Raw genomic sequence first — 22,991 nt, forward strand, 5'->3', positions numbered from 1 at the left:
AGCAAGCCAAATCTCACTGGGCCAATGATCCACCAGTAACTTAACTACCTGCCCCAAGCCCCTCATTACTCTTCAAAGACAACACAGCCATCTATTATATAATTTTAAAAATTACATATGAAAAAAATCGACCTATCATCAAGAGAATAAATGTCAACAGAAATTGACCCCAAGATGACCAGATGTTAGAATTAATAGATAAGGACTTTCAAGCAGCTCACAGAAAATATGGTCATAATGAAGAAACAAATGAGGAATCTCACATGAGCAGTAAACATTTTGAAAAAGAGCAAATGTGATTTCAGAGTTAAAAATAATACTATTTGAAATGAAAAATTCACTAAATGGAATTAACAGTAGACCACAGATAGTATAAAGAAAGGAACAATAAACTTGAAGACAAATATATATAAAGTATTCTATTTCAATTACATTGAGAAAAATTATTTTAAGAAATGAACAGAGCTTCAATGATCTATGGGAAACATCAAATAGTTATACACACATGTAACTGAATTTCCAGAAAACGAAGAAAGAATATTTACAAATAACCCAAATCTGGTGCAAAACCTTCTCACAGTTCCAAGAGTTTATTATACTCCAAGCAGGATAAATATCAAGAAAGCCTGACCTAGGTACATAGTAGTTGGATGAATGAAAAAACAAATAAAAAAATAAAATATGAAAGCAGCCAGAGAAAAGTAACATATTAGACACACAAAAAATAAATTTATGGGATTTATATGCTTATAGATATATATATGAAAACAATAGCACAAAGAATTGGGGGATGGTAAGTAGAAGTATACTGTTTCAAGTTCTTAACATTTTACATGGAAGAATACATTAACTCTCAGTAGATTGTGATAACTTAGGGCTGTATATTGTGATGATTGATTGATTGATCTATTTATTTATTTATTTAGTTTATTTTTTAATGTTTATTTTTGAGAGAGAGAGAGAGAAAGAACAGGTCGGGGGGGGGGGCAGAAAGAGAGAGAGACACAGAATCCAAAGCAGGCTTCAGGCTCCAAGCTACCAGCACAAAGCCCGATGTGGGGATTGAACTCACAAACCACAAGATCATGACCTGAGCAGAAGTTGAATGATTAACCAACAGTTACCCAGGCACCCCTGTGATATTTTATTTTAAATAAAATAAAGTAAAATAGAATAGAATAGAATAGAATAGAATAGAATAGAATAGAATAGATAAAATAAAATAAAATAAAATAAAATAAAATAAAATAAAATAAAATAAAATAAAACTGTAAGGAAGTAGACAAAATATATCTCCGCTCCACAGGGATTTTATTATTTTTGTCATGTTCTGTGGACTTTCAGCCACTATTCAAATGTGAACATGAGAAGTTCCATTTCACAGACCTCCTTTTACTCCCAGAAAACAGGTATGCATTGTAACAAAGTCTTCTGGAGGCAATGAAGGTATTATTTAAAAGTATGCTTACAAAAATAAAATAAATGCAGTTTATATATAAAATTTGTTAAATAGAATTATTTAGTTTGAAAATAAGAATTTGGCTTATTGTCTGTTGCAGTTATGAACTGACTTTATTATTAATGATCTTATTAGGATAATTTCAGTTTCTTGGATGTAGAAAGTAATAAGAAAAATACTAAGAAAAGAAAAAAACTCTTATGACTAACATGCAATTTCCCTGATAAATTGTAATTTCATAGTTTGTCGAAAGTCAAGTCCAAAAGTTCATGTTAGAATTCTATTTCCCCGGCTTCTGTTGTCTCTACCTAAAACCTACAAGCACACACTATGCATTTAGTATTGGTGCTTTCCTTGCTCACTGCCTGCCTTGACCAAGCCAGACTCATTCTCTCATCTTCCTCTTAAAATTACTTCTATTTTCTAGTCCCCTTGGTTTCCCATTCATTAGTCCATACCTGTATTTCCCTTCTCTCCTTAGGCACATCTTTTGACAAAGGCTCACAACACTCAAGAGCTTTGCTTCTCACACTGTCAGACAACTACAGTCCTTCACCAAGTGATAAGTGATTCAGAGATACCGTAGTCCAACTTAGCCTCTGTACTTCTATGTCTCTAGGACAGGGTAACACACACATATTCATTTTATAGTAAAATGGCAGATATAATGGTTGTGTAATTAACAAAAGCTACATCTCTTAGAGAAAGGGGGTAAAGTATAGAAGCACTAAAGTGGTACTTTAGAGCACAATTATACATATTAAGGTATCTAGAGAATGCATTCCAAATAAAAGACATGAACCTTACCATGTTTTAAACTCATTGTCAAACCTGATTTAAAATTTGGTTTCTATAATGAGTGTTTTAGTAGGAGGTCATTCTGTTCCAAAATACAAATTGGAAAAGGTCCTTCAAAAACACAGGTGGCTGCAAAACTGTTGATAAATGACTGTGATAAGCTTTTATAACTGACCCAAACAATATCAGAACATTCCGCCAGTCCTACCCCCTCACTGTTTTTCTGGTCTTTGGTTTTGTGCCTGAGTTTTCTTTTTCTCCCTTCCTCCCTTCCTTCCTTCCTCCCTCCCTCCTTCCTCCCTCGCTTCCTTCCTTCCTTCCATCCATGCTTCCTTACTTCTTTTCTTTCTTTCTTCTTTTTCCTCCCTTCCTTCCTTCCTCTCTTTCTCTCTTTCTTTCTTAACCTCATATGCACTTTGAGGCAATGCCAAGCATTTGTGAGATGGCTTCCTGAGGTTGAGGCAGGGGTTTCAGCAGGGGGTAGGGGAAGGAGTTTCCCTACTGGAAACTCCAGTGGAAAAATGGATTTTGTTCTGTGTTTTGTTGTTGTTTTTCCATGAGAAGCTAGTGGATTGACAAGGAGATTAAACCCACAGTCTTGGCCTCATTAGCACCATGCAATTAAAATAAAAATAGAATAAAAATGCACCTTTTGTTCTAGAACTCCTGCTATTTTCTTAGTAATTTAGATGTCATTTATTCAAGACATTTTATCAAAAAGAAAAGAGCAAAAAGGCTTCCCCTTGTTAATAATAGTGATATTAATTATTACATTTAATAGTAATATAATAAAATATAATAATCATTTTAATAATAAGTGACTAAAACATATAGTACTTCTTATGTGCCAGCACTTTGGTGTTTTGCATATGTTTATTCATTTTATCCTCACAAGAATCCAAAGATATGGGTACTGTAAGTATTCTCATTTTATGGATTAAGAAATTGAGGCATTGGGAGATTAAGAAAATTTCCCAGGGCCAGATGGCTACTAAGCAGTGGAGCTGGGATTTGAATTGGGCATTTCAAATTCAGGACCTTCCTAACCAGTACGTTACACAGCCTCTCTTAAGGCATACTGTACAGCAGCATTTCCCAAACTTTCATGTACAGGCGTGAAGCATCTGGTGATTTTGCTGAAATGCAGATTCTGATTCATTAGACCTTGGCTGAAGGGCCTGAGAGTCTGAATTTTTCACAAGTTTCTAGATGAATCTGGACTTTGAGATATTACGATGTTCAAGCTGTCTTGAAAAACCATTTTGTGCTGTGGGGGAGTGGCTAGGATTGATGAGAAAGAACACATACATAGAAATTAAGAACATTCATGTAAATGTACATGTATATTCTACAGTTAAAATATTCTAGAGGGTAGATGTCATTTCAAAATGGTCTAAATACAATAATAAAATGATCTTAGATGTCTGAGTGAGATACTAATGTAAAAAGTGTTAAAAAGAAAGCCACAGGCTCAAAATGACTTAGACTGAGTCCCCAAACTGGGGCTTAATACCCAATCTAACTTCAGTTTCAACCTCTCACAGAAATGTAGTCTTATTTTCTGATCAGGGCCAATGAAGTAATCTGCCACTTGGGCCCCCACCATCCCCCAAAGGAAGATGCGGTCATCTGCGTGATAAGACCCTCTGTTCTTCCCATTAAGGGAAAGTGAACTTAGGTGGAATAATCCTTTTCTTCTTTTAATAACTTTCTTGCCTGACCCTCTTTCCTATAAAGACCTTCCATTTTGTAGAAGTCTTTGGAGCTCCCTTCTACTTCTTAGATGGGATACTGCCCAACTGATTCATAAATCATATAATAAAGCCAATTAGATCTTTGAATTTTCTAGGTTGAAGGTTTTTTTTTTTTTTAAACAAAAGTTAAATATTATTCCAGGAAGCTTATAACGATTGGAGAAAATATCTCTCTACTTCTGAATATTTTTAGTTTTCAGATTTTAAGCTTTTTTTTTCTGATGAAATTCATTAGTTCCTTCTTCTCTTATATTATGATAAAATAATATAAGATGATATATAAGAAATGATATAAAACTTTCCAACTTTCTGAAACACTTTTGAAGAGGGAAGCAGGCACAGATGTGCCCCTGAAGTGTTCTGATTGGTTTACTTCCTGAGATTCTCCACAATACACCACCAGTCATTCAGGTCTTAAAATCTTTTAGGCCTTAGTGTACTCTATTAAAACACAAATTCATGTGCTGTACTAAACAGCAATGTGTTCATAGTTGACACCTCAAATGAGATGGCTTGCCAGCCAAGACCACTAGTTGACAAAGTTCTCTCAGGTTCCATAGGAGATATTACTCAGGAAAGGCAGGGAAAGGCAGAAATCCCAAAGAGAAGGCTCCACAAAGTTCAATATGCCAGACTTAACACTTTTGTCTAGGTTTGCTTGATCCCACTCACCTGAGTCAGGTATATAGAGTCACAGCTTCTTTCTACGCTGAATTTCCCTCTTGGAATCAGTGAGATATGTCCTTTTTTTTTTGGCAAAAGAAAATACTTATTTGATTTATGAATACTTTTATTGCACCCCCTGCTGATTCAATGAACTTTTGATTAGTCTCCATGATTATTACTAATTTCATTTAGGGCAATATGTGTGTGAGTGTTTCAGTAATTATTTGAGACACTTGCAAACAGGAGGATTTTCAAAAGCAGACTGAGTAAAGGCAGATCACAGTTTGCCTGTTTTCTTTTTGACTTTCTTTAGATGCCAATAACTGCTAATTATAGAGAGCAAGGCAAGTTGGTAACTCACTTCTAAAATTCAACCTGGTTATAATATAGAAACAGACTGTTCCTTCTCAAAGGCTAAATTAAAGCAGTTCTATTTATTAGGTATTTCGTTGGCTTTGCAAATCATATTAATAGTTTTACATTTAGGTGTTTAATCAAAAGGGTTTTTTTTTTCGAGTTATTTTTACAAGTGGTCAGTCAAAGCAAGAAAAACAAAATCTTGAATGTGAAGGAACTGAAGCCAACATCTATCTTGTCAGTTCAGATGGAAGAATGAACACCAGAGGTCACATCACCCCCAGGCTGGCTGCACCAGCTGAGGAACACCTAGGCCCAGGCTCTAGGGATAGGAATGCTTGGTTATCATTCAAAGAAACCTATAGGACAAGTCATTACTCAGCACTAATGAAATCTTAACATATAGAACACAGTTATTGTTTAGAGTTCAAATCTTGAGATTCACACTTCATGTAAGAGAGGAGGTTTAAATATTAAATTGTGAATTTATTAAAATTAATATTAAGACATTACATCATCTTTCTCTGACACCTCACAAATTTGGCTGAATCCAGCTAAATAATGTGTGCATTTGTAGAAAAAATAATCCAGCATAGGGTCTCCAAAAAATGTCAGGTAGAAGTAGTTTCTCCTTTTGCCAAAAAAACTCTTATACTTGGCCTAACAAAAACAGAAGCATGATAATTTTGAAATTAATGAATGTTATTAACTCCTTTGTTATTTAGATTGTAATAATAACAAGATTATACAATTAAAACATTTTTATATTCTAATTCTAACCATATGCAAATAGAAGTAAACAAACACCCCATATTTTATTTATTTTTCTCTCCCATATTTCATTTCTAAGTCAGTGAAACCAAGTATATGAGGGTTGTGTAATGATCACAGTTCTCAAGAATACAAGCTTGCTGTTGATTTCTTTGAATGTCCTGAAACACATATTTCTTCACTGTTCATTCATGTGATAATTATGCTTTGTAGATTTTTTTTTAAAAGAACTATTAATATTCTGTATCTAATTAATAGATTGAGTGGTCAATTATCTTTGGTGCAACTACTCAGTATTCCTCAAATGGTAAAAATTTAGTGTGTAAACAGACAAAGTCTTCCAATTGCTACAACCATTTCCAGTACAGTCTGTTGGCCTCCTATTGATATTATTGTATTATAACATAGTTTAAAATATCCTATAATAAAATAGACTGAAAATTTATCTTACATTATGAAATAAAAAATAAATAATCTATTTAATTTGCATATGCAAAATACTAATTTCCATTTTATTAATGATATTAGCATGGTGGTAAATAGGAACATGCTGTAAAAAATATCTAATCCCAGAAAATGCTAAAAAACTTCATTTCAGTGAGAAATTTTAACTCCTCCCCTAAGACCATCCCTACTAAACAAACTAATTATGTAATAAAATAATGTGGTTGGTGTTTTATTTCCTTGTAATTCCCACGTTCACTCTTTAGTAAAGTTGCTTATGAATGACACAAAGATCTAAAGACAGAAGGAGGCCAAAATAAGGATTATTATAAAGCTATTAAAATCACAGATCTGAAATATATCTATGTCCTCCTTTTCTTTAACTATTCCAATATCAGCTTAACTGTCGAAATAAGTATTTTTAATCAACAGGATCAACGTCAGAAATCTTTCGCAGAAACAAATTTTTATTGTGTTTACTACTCCTCAATTGTATAACGTTTACCTTTCAAGCATTAAAGGACCACCCCTAATGTTGTATCCCAGGATTAGATGATTCAGTCAGTGCTTACCTTGCCAAATGCACCTTGGTTTTTACAGGTTTCAATTTATTTTCTTTTAACCTTCAAACTTTCAGACTGATCTTTTCTTTTATATATATACATATATATATGTGTGTATATATATATATATATATATATATATATATATATATATATATATATATAAATGTTTATTTTTGAGAGAGACAGAGACAAAATGCGAGTGGGTTGGGGCAGAGAGAGGGAGGCACAGAATCCAAAGCAGGCTCCAGGCTCCGAGCTGTCAGTACAGAGCCTGATGCGGGGCTCAAACCCATGAGCTGTGAGATCATAACCGAAGCCGATGTCGGACACTCAAACGACTGAGCCACCCAGGTGCCCCCAGACTGATCTTTTTATTGAGTAACTTTCCTATTCCTTTGGTAATTTAAAAAATGTTCCTCCTCTGAACTTTCTCCATTTATATTTAATCTGTCCCAATCAGAATAGCATAAAGTGGTCTCTTTCCATGAGAGCATCTCACAGTTTTGCAGTGAAATGTTTTCTGTCTTATTTTCAATCCTTTCTGGATGATACCAGGATTGATGGATTTTCTCAGCTGCTACAGCTCAACAGCGCAAGGTGTGAAAAAGCACAGAACAACTGTTTAAAAAGAGAGGCAAAGTTTTTCTTTTTCTTTTCCTTAAAAAAAAAATTCTGGTTCTTTTTATACCAGTTTTAAACCCAGAATACAACTGACTTAGACTCTATGCATACATTTTTCCTACAATGTAAAATGTGAAGATTTTCACTTGATTGGTTTCTAGTTGACCAATTAATTGGTCTTTACACTGTAGTTAGCCAATCACTGAATAAATGACGGGAGCATTTGTGTCACAGCTTCAGCTAGGTAAATATTATCATCAAATTATTATTATGTCATAGGAGGAAAATACGGGTTAATACAAAATATTTCTCCCAGATGTCAGTTGCTTTAAGATGCTGCCTACAATTAAAATATATATATATATCTAGTTTTAAAGACTGGACTGTGCCAAGACCAAAAGCCTAAGTATTTAGCTCTTTAAAAGCTCAGAAAGTTCGGCTAAATCCATGTAGGTATTTTGTGCACTAGTAGAAAAAAAAAATACTAGGTCAGTGAAGAAGAGCAGAATTTGCCACCCCAAAATGCTTCTTTGGCATAAGGATTATGTCAGGCTGATTATTTTTAAGAATAACTGTAGGAAAAGAAAAGTTCTGAAAACCTAATAAAAGTTACCCAGTAAGAGACATTTACTTTTATAAAGGAAATCTCTATTTGTGTCTCTCTTTCTGTATCAGGAAGAGGAGGACGAGAAAATCTCTAGAAACTCTTACCAATGGAAAAGGCAAAGGACTTAAATCTGCATAACAGCCTTACCATGTTCGCTGTGTTTTTCTTGGTGACCTCCCCAAGCCCTTTCCTGGGCTTCCCTCCCCTCACCACTTATTCTTTTGTCTTGGGCCAGAGATGGTGTTTAAGATGTGGCTTGGGGCATTTTGGGGAGTTAATCAGTCTTCCTGGGTATTTCCCATCTCTACAGGAGATATACATGCTATTAAACTTTGTTGTTTTTCCTATTAATCTATCTTTTATTACAGGATAATCTCAGCCAGGGACCTCAAAGGATAAAGGGAAAATTACATCAGAACTATGGTGTAGATTATGTTAATAAAACAAATTATAAGAATTGTATGCTAGTGGGATTCTGGAAAATCACACAAAAAAGGTCTTATTATGGAAAGTCATATCCATATACTCAAACCTAATGGTTACAGAAAAGTTCGAGGGCACCAGGAAGACAAAAAATGCTTCCAGCTTTCAGAGAAGACATGGCAGATGGTTAGTGTATCTTACTACAAGTAAAGAGATGTATGGAAACAGAGGATAGATGTTCCATGGCTTGGGCAGCTGCCTCTGGAAAAGGGACAAGAAACAAGTCAGGTCTTTCCTCTCTTTCATGGGAGGTGGAATGTTTCTCCATTTCCTTTTGGCAAGGGAATGAAAGAGGAGGGAAGGGACTCCTATATTGTCTCCTTCCTTCACATATAAGGAGAAACTGGATTGCAGAGTAGGGCAATGAATGAGTCATTACAGACCAGAACCAAGAAAGATGGTGGGATATAAAAGGGTAAAAGCTTAAGAATCTTGGAGATGCAGAAAAATTCCTGAAACGAATGGAAGGAAAGATATATCAACTCTTGCAGGAGGAAGAAGAAACAAAAGTAAGAAAAGGCAAGAAAAACAATCTTTAAAGTACAAAGAAAATGTAAGGCTAGCTGGCTGAAAACTCACTCTCCCACTAAGAAGTTGCTGGCTATATTATGATTTTCACTAATTCCCTAGTGGTCCTGTGTCTCCTACCCCCAACTTGGACCTGCCTAAGACCTAAACTCAATCATCAGGTGCATCCAAAGTTTTAAAGCTTGAATTCTGGAGTCTGGCTTGGGTTTTCATCCAAACTCTGCAACTTTGCTACCTGTGTCATTTTGGATAATTTATTTATCTTTCTCTGCTTGCTTCCTGATCTAAAAAATGGGGTAATTAAAGCCTCTAGCACATAGGCACTGTTATGAGAATTAAAATGAGATAATGTGGTAAGAAGTCTTGGCTGAGTTTCTGGCTTCTAATACATGCTAATAAAAGCCTGCCCATGTTATGTTCTTCGTCATATAGTTTAAGAAAAATTACCCCCCCCCCCATACCTTGAATTCTTAGTGGTAGAGCTATTGGTTTGAAACTCAAGTTGTTAACCTCACTTTTAACTGCTCAGAAGGACACTGCTTTCCTACACCGAAGACGAAAGGAATTTCAGTTGTACCCACCTCTCACCAGTGGATAGCTCTCTCTGCCAGTTTCCTCAAGATTTCCTTTTAGTCATCTCCAGCTGAGCCTATCCTGGTACATTCTGTGCTACTTTTAAAATTCTATAAGCCAAGAAAACAAAACACAAACAAGTGGCTTCACAAGCTGAGAACTGCAAAGCTGAAGTGCCAGGAACCCACACGCCTGCAGGCACTAAAGCTGCGAACACCACCACCTTGTTCTAAAGTTGTGCCCGAGGTCAGAGAGCCCCAAGAAACATTTCTGCTTCAGCCAGAAAGCATCCAGTGCTCATACATACCCTCAGATACTTAGGTGTGTTTGCTTCAACCAGCAGATTGAAAATCCAGAGCTCAGAAAACAAATAGCTCCTTGCTAAACGCAAAACGAATTCCTTTTGGAAAGGGGACTTTCTCCTGCATCTCTTTGTTGTGAAGATAGAGTTTACTTTTCTCTTGTCTAAAACTCCATCCGAGTTTGGTAAGTCCTATGGACAGATGTCAATATACTTTCCTTAGGAGTTTTGCACATTCTCAAAGCAGAGGACCAGGTGACATGGGAAGGAGAGGAATGCCAATTTGAACAAATCGTTCAAATAAACAGGTCCCCTGAGACTTTTTCTTTTTTTCAGGGAAAGATCCCTGACGTATATAAAGCTCATCAGTCTTTTTAATTCAAGAGGTTTCCTATTTTTAAAAAAGTATACAGGTAAAGGAGCTGGACCAGAATCATGTTTATGTTAATACAAAGGGTCAGACTGGTCAAGGGGCTGCATTTGCCTATTAAGCCCACTCAGGGTTAGAGAAGAAGACCCTGCTTTAGAAACAAGTCCCTTCTGTAGGTTTCTGCCAGTGAGACAATAGTAACCAAATTAAACAATTCTTGAGAAAGCCAAGAGCAATGACGTGAAAACCAATGAGGTGAAAGCCACTTGGATCGCTCCTGGATGAGGCTGCCAAATCAGTCACAGAGAACCTGAAGAGAGGAAATTTTAATGAGGAAAAAGTCCTTGCAACAGACCTTGGTCTTCAACTCTCAGTTCCACCTGGGATCATCACCAGGCAAGTAGGTCGAGAGATTTACAAAATTTGAAGAGTTTGAGACTCCCTACACGGGAACTCAATCCAAGCTTTCATGAGTATGGTCAAACAAACAAAACCTTCGGAACAAACAAACAACAACAACACAAACCAAAAAAGTTTTCTGCTTATCCCCTTTTCAGTGTTTTCATCATTGGCTTTCACTATTTGATTTTTCAGTTGAACCTATCTGGCAGCACAGGTTTCTCTGTACATCCCACTTCTCTGCTAACAGACCCTGTCTACACGCAACGCTGCTGTTGAAGCTGACCATGTTCCCCTGACACTGCACCTCACAACTCCCAGCCACATCCCAGAGCTGGCCAATCCTCAAAGGACACCCAGATGCCATTCAATTTTCAAATACAAATATTTGAGACATGCATGGGATCTACACATTTCAACTGGTTCATACCAGGGGGATGGAAATGGCTGCCAGTAACCTGTTATTATATTGGTGTGCCACAGGCATACAAAGATCCCAGCAGCTCTTGCCAGGGCTGATACCAGCAGAATCAGAGTGAAACAACAGGATTACACAAGAAAGGTGTTTGGGCAAGAGCTTGGAGAACACAAATTTCCTATAATACTGAAAAACAATGTAACTTGATGCAAATGGTGCCAAGAGTGTTACTGCTCTGTGCCAGTGAGAACAGTCAGATGCTCATGGTATGTGGGGCAACCCACGAAGTATCATGGTTGCCTTTCAGCAGCTTAGTTGTCGGTTTCTACAATGCCTCCATCAGAGGAGAGGCAGATTTCAGATGATCAGGGGCTCCTTTGAATATACAACACACTCCTTTCAAAATGTAAAGTCACGCTCTTTCTATTTTTTACAAATTGACCTATAAAAGCGTTCTGGAATTCGGGGAAGAAATCATGCAAAAGGAGCTGATATTTTGCTACAGTTTCTTTTCCCAGGGCATAACAGATTCTAAACAGAAAGCAACGGTACAAAGGAGGGCAAAGGCTGTTTACCTGAAAAGACACAGCTTGAAAATGAAGTTTGGCTTCCACTCACACACAGGAAATGTGCCCTGATATTTCATTCACCTTTTCACCCAGCCTCCGCACGCATGTCTTGACAGCAGATGGCAGTAATGGGTATATGATGTGACAATACCAGCACAAGGCAGCAATACTGGAGAAATGCATCGGCATAAATTCTATTACAAGTGGTTATTACAGCACTAATACTACATTTTAAGGAGATGATGGTGTGGCTTGCCCACTGCGTGTTCTCTTAGCATTTGTTTTACGTTCCCAAGTGACCTGTCATGGCCCACAACATTTACTATGGCATTAAAAAAAGAGCAGTTGTGAATGTTTGTAATTTGATAATGGGTAGAAAAAAGTCTGCAAATACAAGTTTTCGAGATGGTAATTCCAGCTTTCACCATCACTGGCCTCATGAAAATTCCACCTTATGAAAATTCTTCTTCATAATTCATGAAAAGTTTCAGAACAGCAAATGAAGTAATAAAATGTCAAAAATGATCCAGGAGCAACATCAAAAACTGACAGTTTTGTTATTGGCTGCTATTTATGTCACTTGAAATGGCACTTTGTTTCCTTGATTCTTGGTGGCACTAGACATATGATACTATAAGACACAAGGTAATTGGTGAGAATAAAGCAAACAGATAACTAAATGACATTTTTTGAGATTCTCTGACATATATGTTATATTTCTCTTTATTCTGATAGACTCTGATGGGGATCCTTTTCTAAAAGCATAAACTCATTATTAAAAAGTTAATTAATGGGGCACCTGGGTGGTTCAGTCAGTTGAGCATCCAATTCTTGATTTTGGCTCAGGTCATGATCTCACAGTTCATGAGATTGAGCCCAGCATCAGGCTCTGTGCTGACAGCGTGGAGCCTGCTTGGGATTCTTTTTCTCTTCCTCTCTCTGCCCTGCCCCCATCCCCTCTCTAAAAATAAATAAATAAACTTTAAAAAAATAAATGAAAAGTGGATTCATGTTATATGTAAAAAGAAGCTTGTTCCTCTCATACCTTTACCAAATTCCTCTTTGTTCTGATATGACTGCACAGGGGTCTTTTTTTAAAAGAATAAACTAGTCGCACACACAAATAATTTAGGAATATGATTTTTTTTGTTTTAGAATTTATAATACAAATTAATTTTTTAAGTGACTGGTTTACTCTTTAACATGCTCTACATCGTATCCCAAGTCAGCCAATAAAGGTTTAAGATATAAACCTACAATGAGTTTCCTGGTTAAGTACTAATGCCTGCCAGAACATTATCACTAGTAACCTCACCATAATATGGACAGAGACTAGCTCTGACATCCAGCCTTTGTATGCTGCATTCTCTTTGTGAGTATGCTATTCCATGGAGGAGATGATGCTAGAATTGGGGCCAAAGTCATGAAAACTCCGCTGCTGTCCTCTCTGTGATTTTGTACTACCTCCAAACCTGGGTTTGGTCTTTAATTTCTCTTCAAGAAACCAGAGCCAAGGAGCAGCTGGTACTGTTTACTCGCTTGCTGCACCTGTAGTTCTGCTTTGCAAGGCATAGAAATGGATTTTCTCCATGAAACATGAATTTCTAGAGCTGGAGTTTGCCCCATCAGTCACGGGTCCACAATACGTCAAAAGCAGGAAATGGGAAAATGGCAACATTAGTGGACTGTTTAGGCTCTTCTCCTTTGTTTGCCTTTAAATTAATCTCCTGTTCATGACTCAGTGAGGAAAACATCTTCCTTTGAAGACGAATTAACTGAAAAGTGCATTGAGGGATATCAGATTTATAACATAACCACCTTGAACCCTCTGCTCTTGGTGAACCTAAAGAATACCCACAGGCAAACACTGCACATTCCTGGTTCCTCAATTTACGTCAAAATGGTTTCCCGAGCCTGCCATTCCTAACTCCTACATGCAACTGGAAGCAGTTTGACCATTAGCACGGAGTTAAAAAAACAATGTTCTTGAATTTTTCATTCCTTGGGTGGGCCCTGATAATTTTAGGAGCTAAAGCTTGAATGTTGCCTAAGTCAGTCATTGTTCAAGAATCCCTTATTGAGCAGAGTCCTCAACAGTAAAGACTGTAGATACAGGAACTCTCCCTGCCGTCAAGAAGCTTATAGTTCAGCTAGAAAGATAAAGTCAGTGCACAAGTACTTAAAGTGGAGTGCCTAATTGTGTAACAATAATTTTATGTGAAGCTCTCCACAGACCTTAAGGTTTCCTCTTGCTGGTTTGACATTACTATTCAACAATGTAATAAACTCCAGAGCTGCCCTACCCAGTAATGGGAGCCCAGCCACCAGTCACATGTAGCTATTGAGCACTTGATGTGTGGCTAGTGCCACAAGCTAGAAAGATGATATTTTGGATATGTTAAGTTAAATAAATATTATTACTAAATTAATTTAACCTGTTGATCTTTACCTTTTTTTTTATCAAAATATTTAGAGTTCCATGTATTGCTCCCATTATTTTCCTATCCGATAGCGCTGTCCTGCTGTTTGACTCCCTGTATGCATATCCAGATAAAATTAAGACATATATAATTTCTTTCTTGTTCCTTCTATCATTCATTCATTCATTCATTCATTCATGGTAGGTGCTTTATTTCCTCCATTTTACAGATGAGGAAACTGAAGCAGGTAGAAAGGTATGAGGTGTGGTGTAGGATTTGAACTCAGGCACTCTGACTCACCTAGCATGTTCTACTCTAGTAATCCAGATGAGAAACCATGAGGGCCAGAACCAAATGAGGGGTGATGGGTTGGAAAAGAAAGGATGAACTAAAGTGATATCCTCAAGGCCATATGAACACAGCACAGTGACCAGTTTGTTGTATGGCATAAGGGAAATAGAGATAGAGCTGACTCCCAGATTCCTGGCTGAGAAGACAGTGCCACCAAACAAAATAAGAGACATGAAGAGAAGTATATATAAGTGAGATGATGAATTCAGTCAAATTGAAGCACTCGTGAGAAATCCAAGTGGAAATGTCTAATAGGCAGCTGTGCATATAGATGTGGGCCTCAAAGGAGATATTTAGGTTGGATATATTAATTCGTTTTCGTTTGTCTCCCCCTCAACTTCTCCCCATTACCCTCCAATAGCCTTTGCCTTTTGAATTACAAGGGAGCTTCATGGTTGAATGAAATATGATTCCTGACTTAAACATTCAAACTTCTGCACAATGGGACTCCAAGCTCTCTACTAAGCTCTCTCCTCTGTGTAACACACACTTTGCCCCAGACAAATCGGATTACATATGTAACCTTGACATTAGTTGTGCTCTCTACACACTTGAAGATAGTGGTTTAAAGGGATCAGGGGCGCCTGGGTGGCGCAGTCGGTTAAGCGTCCGACTTCAGCCAGGTCACGATCTCGCGGTCCGTGAGTTTGAGCCCCGCGTCAGGCTCTGGGCTGATGGCTCGGAGCCTGGAGCCTGTTTCCGATTCTGTGTCTCCCTCTCTCTCTGCCCATCCCCCGTTCATGCTCTGTCTCTCTCTGTCCCAAAAATAAATAAACGTTGAAAAAAAAATTAAAAAAAAAAAAAAAGGGATCTGAGCTACCAATGACACCAAATGCTGGATCTAATGCTTTCTCTAAGATTTATAGGAATTTGTGGGGTAGTGGGAATAAAGAAGAAAATTCCACTATCAGAATCACTTCAATTATTAAAAACTTTCAATTGCCATAGACAAAGACAGTTCTTCCAGCCATTAACAGATGGTAATAGCAATTGCTCATGTGGGATCACTTTGGATTTATGCACAATTAGAGTTTTTTGTGACTCGAGTGTTTTGTAACCAGAGGAGAGTCTGTGATGAGTTTATAGCTCTACTCACCTTCCTGCCACTGTGGTCTCTCTTTTATATTAACCAGTCATGGAAGTCAGCCCTCTTCCTTAGTTTCAAGGGGAAAAACCCCACAAAAACCCAAAACCAAAACCGAAACCCAATAGCAAAGTAAAACCAGACTAAATAAAAAAAATATCACAAACACCTAAACCCCACCCACATAAAACATTTGTTGGAAGAAATGAAATACAGAAGTCTGAAGAAATGAGAGGAATTACAGCAGAAGAATGAAATAATTAACAATGCATGTTAGATACTCTGGTTGCAGAAATTCCCTCCATTTTAGCTTTAGTCTCCTTTTCCAACCTTGCCCTTTCTCTTCTCTTCCCTCATCCTCTCAGCAGCAAACCTCTGACCTCTCATTTCTTAAGCAAATCTCTCCAGCCTCTACCCCACTGAAGTTTTAGGGCCCCCTCCTACATACCTCTGCTCATCAAGATCCTCAGCTTGGGGTGCCTGGGTAGCTCAGCTGGTTAAGCATCTGACTCTTGGTTTCGGTTAAGGTCATGACTCATGGTTCATGAGTTCTAGCCCCATGTTGGGCTCTTCACTGTCAGCATGGAGGCTGCTTGGAATTCTGTGTCTCCCTCTCTCTCTACCCCTCCCCTCTCTGGCTTGGGCTCTCTCTTCCTCTCTCAAAATAAATAAATAAGCTAAAAAAAAAAAAAAGATCCTCTGCTAAAGGAAAGGGATCCTCCTGCCCTGGAAGGCAGATGTGCCCATGATCCTTGGTTACACAAATTCTTCTTCCCAAGTCTTTGCTTCTCCTCTGGTTCCTGTTAAACTCCTAATCAATTCAAGGCCCAATTCAGTTCACAGAAGCAGGACTCCTGCTCCCCTTCCCTATCCAAACACCTTCTCTCCACCACCCCCAGCTCTCACACTGCTACAGGAACCTTCATTCCTCTAGGTGGAGAGTTTCCAGCACTAACTTCATATACTCCCTATTTGACTGCATTTCATTTGAGGATGGGTTCTATCTATGTGGCTCACACCAATCATCTTCTTGGTACAAACTGGTTAAACTGACCTCCAAATCAGTACACACAGAAATGATTAATAAAAAACCTGATATATTCTTCTCTTATTTCATTTTGGGTAAACCTACAAGGTAATCCTTAGAATGACCTTGTTTGGAAATGAAAACGGTGAATCAATAATTCTCCTGTAATCATATATTTGAAATCTCATCCACACCCTGTTATGCCTGGTAAGTGGATTTCAGATTTGCATGGGAAACATATTGTGCTTTGCCGTTGCATTTACCCAGTGGATTTGCTAATAATTTAGGAAGTTTAGCAAATATGATGCAGTGTAACTTGTAATATTTATTTGCTCTCTCAGCTGTGATTTTAATCCCCAAAATAACAAGCTCAGACAACAAATTATTGATATGCTTTGTGCTGTTTATCAATATTTACTTAGATTTATTTTGGAAAAAAAATCCAGAGGGGGGCTATTTAACATAATTGGGCATTAAACTGTTTGATTTGGTACTCACTGTTTTTGAACATACATAATAAACACACGGAAGTTATTGATGCAAACCTGTTTGTTCCTGTCTACAATAGTTGATTAGAAAGGGTAGGTTTTTTTTTTTTCATTCAGGAAAAAGTAAGTAGTTGAGATACAATTTGTTTTGCTTCTTTTATTTGAAAGCACATTTTAAACGAGCCAAATGGATTTCATATGGTCTGTCACTTGACTTGACATTTAAGGACAATACATGGTTTGCATCCTATTTTCAGTTACTATAGAGTGGGTGTATGACCCTGCATCTCCCTTCTTCATGACAAATTCTCACTTTATGCAACTTTAGGAAACTACTAAGCAAGGCTATGTTAACGAAAATAGATTAGTCACTTGAGCTCTGTAAAATGTGTTTGGGAAGAACATTTTTGAGAACATTTCCAAAATCCTTGTGGGCTTATTATGACAGATGAATAAAGATAAGAAGGCAGTGATAAGATTTACATTTGACAATAACAGTTGGGGGTAGTACCGGAGGAGCGGGGCTCTGTCTTGGGCTTGCAACAGCAGTAATCAGTACCTGAAGTTCAAGATCCTGCTTCCAGGTTGGCACACCTGGTTTTTCTTCTTGCCTATAAGCATCACAAGAGCACAGTCCGATTTTTTTTTTGTTTCACTCTTATATTCCTAGTCTCTAGAACAGTGCTGTAGTATAATAAGCCCACCATATGTATTTTCTGAGTGAATGAAATCTAGTGGACTCGTTCCTCCATTATTCTTTGATTATTCTTCTATTATAACTAATCCTGTATTATTAAAGCCATGTCACTAATTTTCCTCTTTTCTAGATACAAATCACCTGAATCTTCTACTCTTTATTCATCTGTCATAATAACCACACTGGGATTTCTAAAACATCCAATAATTTCTATCTATGTTTTTAACTAATCTGCATACTAGGACTATGCTTTCAAAAAAAAATTGAGTGAATTTGAACCAGCTTTGGAGTAGAGACATCAAGGATGTCTCAAAGTTAGTGCCCTGCCCTTCAGTTTGACCAAACAGAGAATGTGACACGCTGTTCTTCTCATCCTTTCCTTAGGAGGTGCACGTAGATGCACATAGAAGGGCTAGTGATGGGAAGAGAAGATTCTTCAGGGGAGATCTGCTTTTTATTTTGAAATAAAATTGGATACTATTGGAGATAGCACTGAATGGAGATGCTATTTACTTGAGCTATACTTTGAATGCAGCCTCTTGAATGTTTTTGACTAAGGACATTTAGGTGGGATTAAAAACAGCAGCTCACCTACTATTCTAGCTCCTGTCTTCCCAGGGAACTTCAAATTATACCTTTCTGTTCCAGTGCTGAGCTGCAGCCAGAACACTGAATGAAAATCATTGGCAAATGGGTGCAAATGTTAGTTTAGGAACTACGTAATCATTAATAATACATTTAGTTAGCTCTCCATACAGAGCCTTAAATCATAAGTGAAAACTAAAGAAACAAAGACTTTCAATTCTGGATCCCTTCTTAGTCTATCAGTAGGATCCTCACATTCACCAATGGGCCTGAGGCCACATGTTAAGAATCCCTTCTCTAGAGGGGGAAGAAATCCAAACTCATACCCAACAGTCTTTTCCTGTTGCTATGGCTGGACAGAAAGAGGAAGTAACACTTGTTATGTAATTATATTTCTCATTAAGGACAAATGTTTCATTGGCCTAAAGATTTAGATTCATAAGATGAACTTATCAGCATTATTGTATTGGGGACTAGTGACGCCCCAAACAAAACCTGGTTAAATAAGGAATTAAGGGGCGCCTAGGTGGCGCAGTCGGTTGAGCGTCCGACTTCAGCCAGGTCACGATCTCGCGGTCCGTGAGTTCGAGCCCCGCGTCAGGCTCTGGGCTGATGGCTCAGAGCCTGGAGCCTGTTTCCGATTCTGTGTCTCCCTCTCTCTCTGCCCCTCCCCCGTTCATGCTCTGTCTCTCTCTGTCCCCAAAATAAATAAATGTTGAAAAAAAATTAAAAAAAATAAGGAATTAAAAATTGTTCCGTTAATATTCCTTATGCAATTTACTTGATATGTAGCGTCTATCTCTTAAGATTTTAACTTCAGTCTTTCTACTATTCTATTTTTCTGGCTCTTCCTCAATTTACATACACACATATCTTACTGTGTATATGTATGTATAGTATATCGTATATAGTATTATGCGTGTATATATATACTTTACAAAATTATTAGTGACCACGGTCATTCTCTCCTTCATCCTCCCTTCTGCTCTCATTGTCATCCTGGCTGCACACTTTTCCCGATCCAGCCTGGCTGTCAGAGCCCATCATGTAAACTTCTCTTTCATAAATCTGCTTTTACTCCATGGTCATTCTATCCCACTCAGGTGGCAGAATTCACAACCATGGATCAATCTAAATGTTTAATCTTTAGATCTACCCCTGGTGACCCATCCTTAACACCGGTGAAAAATCACAGTTGCACAGACTAAGACCACTATATGTTTGTGGTATCGAACATCAACTTGGTTCTTAAAACTGCCCTGAAAACTCTATGTTGGGTTGGGATTCCTTGAAGCAATTCCCATGACAGGAATTCTTGCCCAGGATTTGTTGAGACAGTGCTCTCAGGAAAATGGGAGTGAGAAAAGCAGGATAGGGCAGAAGGGGAAACAAAAAGCTATACAATGCTGTCATTGTAAGTGGAAGGTCTGGGGCAGGCTTTTTGAACTCCCAGGCTAGTCAATCATAGATGTGGGCTGCTGCCTCCCACCCAGGAGTGAGGGTGAGGCTAGGGGAGTAAAGGCTTAATCTCCTAGGTGAAGCCATTTTCAGCCTCCAGAAGGGAAGGGCTGAAGCCATGAGCAGCACCAGCACAGAATGGTTCTGGGCAAGTGCTACATCTTTACAGTTTCTTTAGTAAGCCTTCCTGATTATTCTTCATACAAGTACTCTAAACCTCTTTTTTTCCTCCCACCTCTGGCCCCATCATTTCCCTCATCACTCTCAGCCCAGAAACATACCTCTGTTTCCCCAGAAAATATAGAAGCCCAGTTTGGAGTCCTACAGTGGCTTCCCACTGCTCTTAGGAAAATGTCTAAATTCCCTTAATGTGATTTCAAGCCCAGACTGACCTGACCTTTGGTTACGTTAGTAGCTTCTACCTTACTCAAATCCTTCACTGCGTTAGCCATAACAAACCTCTTAAGTGCTTTGAAAGCACACATCAGACCACGTGCCCTCCTCTACTCAGAATTTTTATTTGATTTCAAAATGTTCAAATTATCAAGAATTATGTTTACATACTGTTTATTCACCATAATTCACACAAAGGTGACATTTATTGGTGATGATAACCATGGCAGATTTTTAAAGAAGGGACCCATGTGCTACATACCTGCTTGCTAGAGAATGTCTATTGGTTGGCTTAAATTTTCCATACATACTTATAAAATACCTTGAGCTGACTGTGAAATTCTTGGCTCAAACATTCTTTACCTCAGAATTTAGTAGACATTATCTAACTTCTGATATTGAGCATTGCTACCAAAAAGTATAAGGCTCACCTGCATTTATTCCTTACACATAAAATGCTTTTTAAAAAAAGCCTTAGATGTATATATGATTGTATATTTTTGAAAATTATAGTAACTTATCAGGATTCACTTTGATGTTGATTATTTTACATCAGCTTTTCTGACGATCCCATATTTTCCGAGACCCAGATCCATTTATAAACTCACACTTGATAATTTCAGGAGAGTTTCCCACTATTTTATTTATTAATACATTTTGTTCTTTAGAAACATCAATTATGCATATGTGAGGTTTACCTTTTCTCTCTCATGTATATCATCTTCTGTACACTCTTTTAAAATATTTCTTTAAGGTATTTCTTTCTTCATGCCTATCTTCTCTGTTTCTTGATTTTTAAAAATCATGTTTATGCTCTTTTTGTTGCCTTTAATGTAACTTTTATATACTTAATACTTTTTTTCTTGTCTCTTTCTTTCTCAACCCCTGCCAGTTTCTATTTCATGTTTTTTTTTTGTCTTCGTCTTTTAATTTTTCTTTGAACTCTAATATGTATTTTTATTTTGTAAAACTTTTTTAATGTTTATTTATTTCTGAGAGAGAGAGAAAGAGAGAGAGAGAGGGAGTGGGGGAGGGACAGAGAGAGAGGGAGATACAGAATCTGAAGCAGGCTCCAGGCTCTGAGCTATCAGCACAGAGCCCGATGTGGGGCTTAGCTCACTAACCATGAGATCATGACCTGAGCTGAAGTCGGACCCTCAACTGACTGAGCCACCCAGGCTCCCCTCTAATATGTATTTAAAAAAAATTTTTTTTTAAGAATCATGTTTTCAGGGTGCCTGGGTAGCTCTGTCGGTTAAGTATTGGACTCTTGATTTCGGCTCAGGTCATGACCTCATGGTTCATGAGGTGGAGCCCCATGTGGGGCTCTGCACTGTCAGTGCTTGGGATTCTCTCTCTCCCTCTCTCTCTGCCCTTCCCCTGCTCATGTGCCCTCTCTCTTAAAATAAGTAAACATTTTTTTAAAAGTCATGTTTTTGTCCCAACAGAAAGCAGTTTAGAGTGCAAATAAGCTATATACACTCTTAAAGGCAAGTACGTGAAACAGAACCGAAGCAAAGATAAGCGCAAAAACGGAAGACGCATTTAAACCCAAATATGCCAGCTATCACATGTAATAAATACAGAATAAAGGTTTCAGTTAGTAGTCAGGTTTTTTTGTTTTTTGTTTTCGTTTTGTGTGTGTGTGTGTGTGTGTGTGTGTGTGTGTGTGTGTGTTTTGAAAGGTAGACTGTCACGTGCAGCACCTCATTTGGATGTGTCTAAAGTGCTGTAGGCTTGACCACCCTACGTTCTCCTACAAATGGACCTTGAGACCTTGCATGGAGGTTCTAGTAGGCGAGAACAGCTACTTGTATACCCTTGAAAAAGAATGGCCCTTCCTCTGTTAGGGAAGGTCGTCCTCTCTGACCAAGCACGTAGCAGCAGGAAGGATGTACATGGAGCGGTGAGGGAGGAAGGAGACACCCGCCGAGCCAGCCACATCACTCGAAATCAACCCTGGCGATCAGTGGGGTGACAGATGTCATAGCCAGATCACCCTCACATCCAGTTGTCAGTAATTTTGGGTGGGTTGAAAAATATCCCACAACATTCAGTTTACGAGTCATGCTTCTAAGATATGATGTTACACAAATAGATGAAGTAAAATTTGGAAAATATATACCTTATTATCATGAAATGAAAGCATACAAAAATGTGTGTTTGTATCTGAAAAGAGATATAAGGGCGAGAACATCAGCTGCAAGATATACTTTAAAATTTGTGTGCAGTTCCTCACTTCAGTTCAAACTACATATAACAACAATTTTACAATAGGAATAAAGAGTTAAATCTAAAAATAAAAAAAAATGTTTTTCTAAATTTTCAAAACTAAAAAGATTCTATAGGTTTGGCTTCTTTCAGATGATGATACTGTTCTCCTTTGTATATATTTATTTATGGTGATTTTTAATGGGCTTTGAGGGAGGACGGTGAAGTAAAAATATTTTTACTCAGGCACACTTAAGCAGACGCTCTCGACACTGAATTCTTAAAATGTTTAAAATTTTCTATGAGAGAATTGACTAATTTCAACTGGGATAAATATGATGTGGGACTCAAAAAAATCAACAGATCCTGGATGAACATATAAAATTGAGGAATCTGAATGGAACAGAGGAGTCTAGCTGACTTAAGGGATTCAGTGGTTCTTCAAGAAAAGGAACGAGACCTAATACCAGGAAATTACTGATGCAAATAACTAGGAGTTACCTCAAAGCAAAATAGATACATCATCAGCTCCGTCTTTTTGTTGTCTTCCTGAAGTACCAACGAAACAATGCTTCCAGATTTTGTTACCAATT

General features: G+C 37.7%; 1 protein-coding gene across 11 annotated transcripts in view; it reads right to left on the bottom strand.

The window, feature by feature from the left end:
• Positions 1 to 22,991, bottom strand: part of MAGI2 (membrane associated guanylate kinase, WW and PDZ domain containing 2) — a 1,363,649-nt gene that overhangs the window by 400,596 nt on the left and 940,062 nt on the right. The window lies entirely within an intron of this gene.

Source organism: Felis catus, chromosome A2, assembly GCF_018350175.1.
Source record: "Felis catus isolate Fca126 chromosome A2, F.catus_Fca126_mat1.0, whole genome shotgun sequence".
Classification (NCBI taxonomy): domain Eukaryota; kingdom Metazoa; phylum Chordata; class Mammalia; order Carnivora; family Felidae; genus Felis; species Felis catus.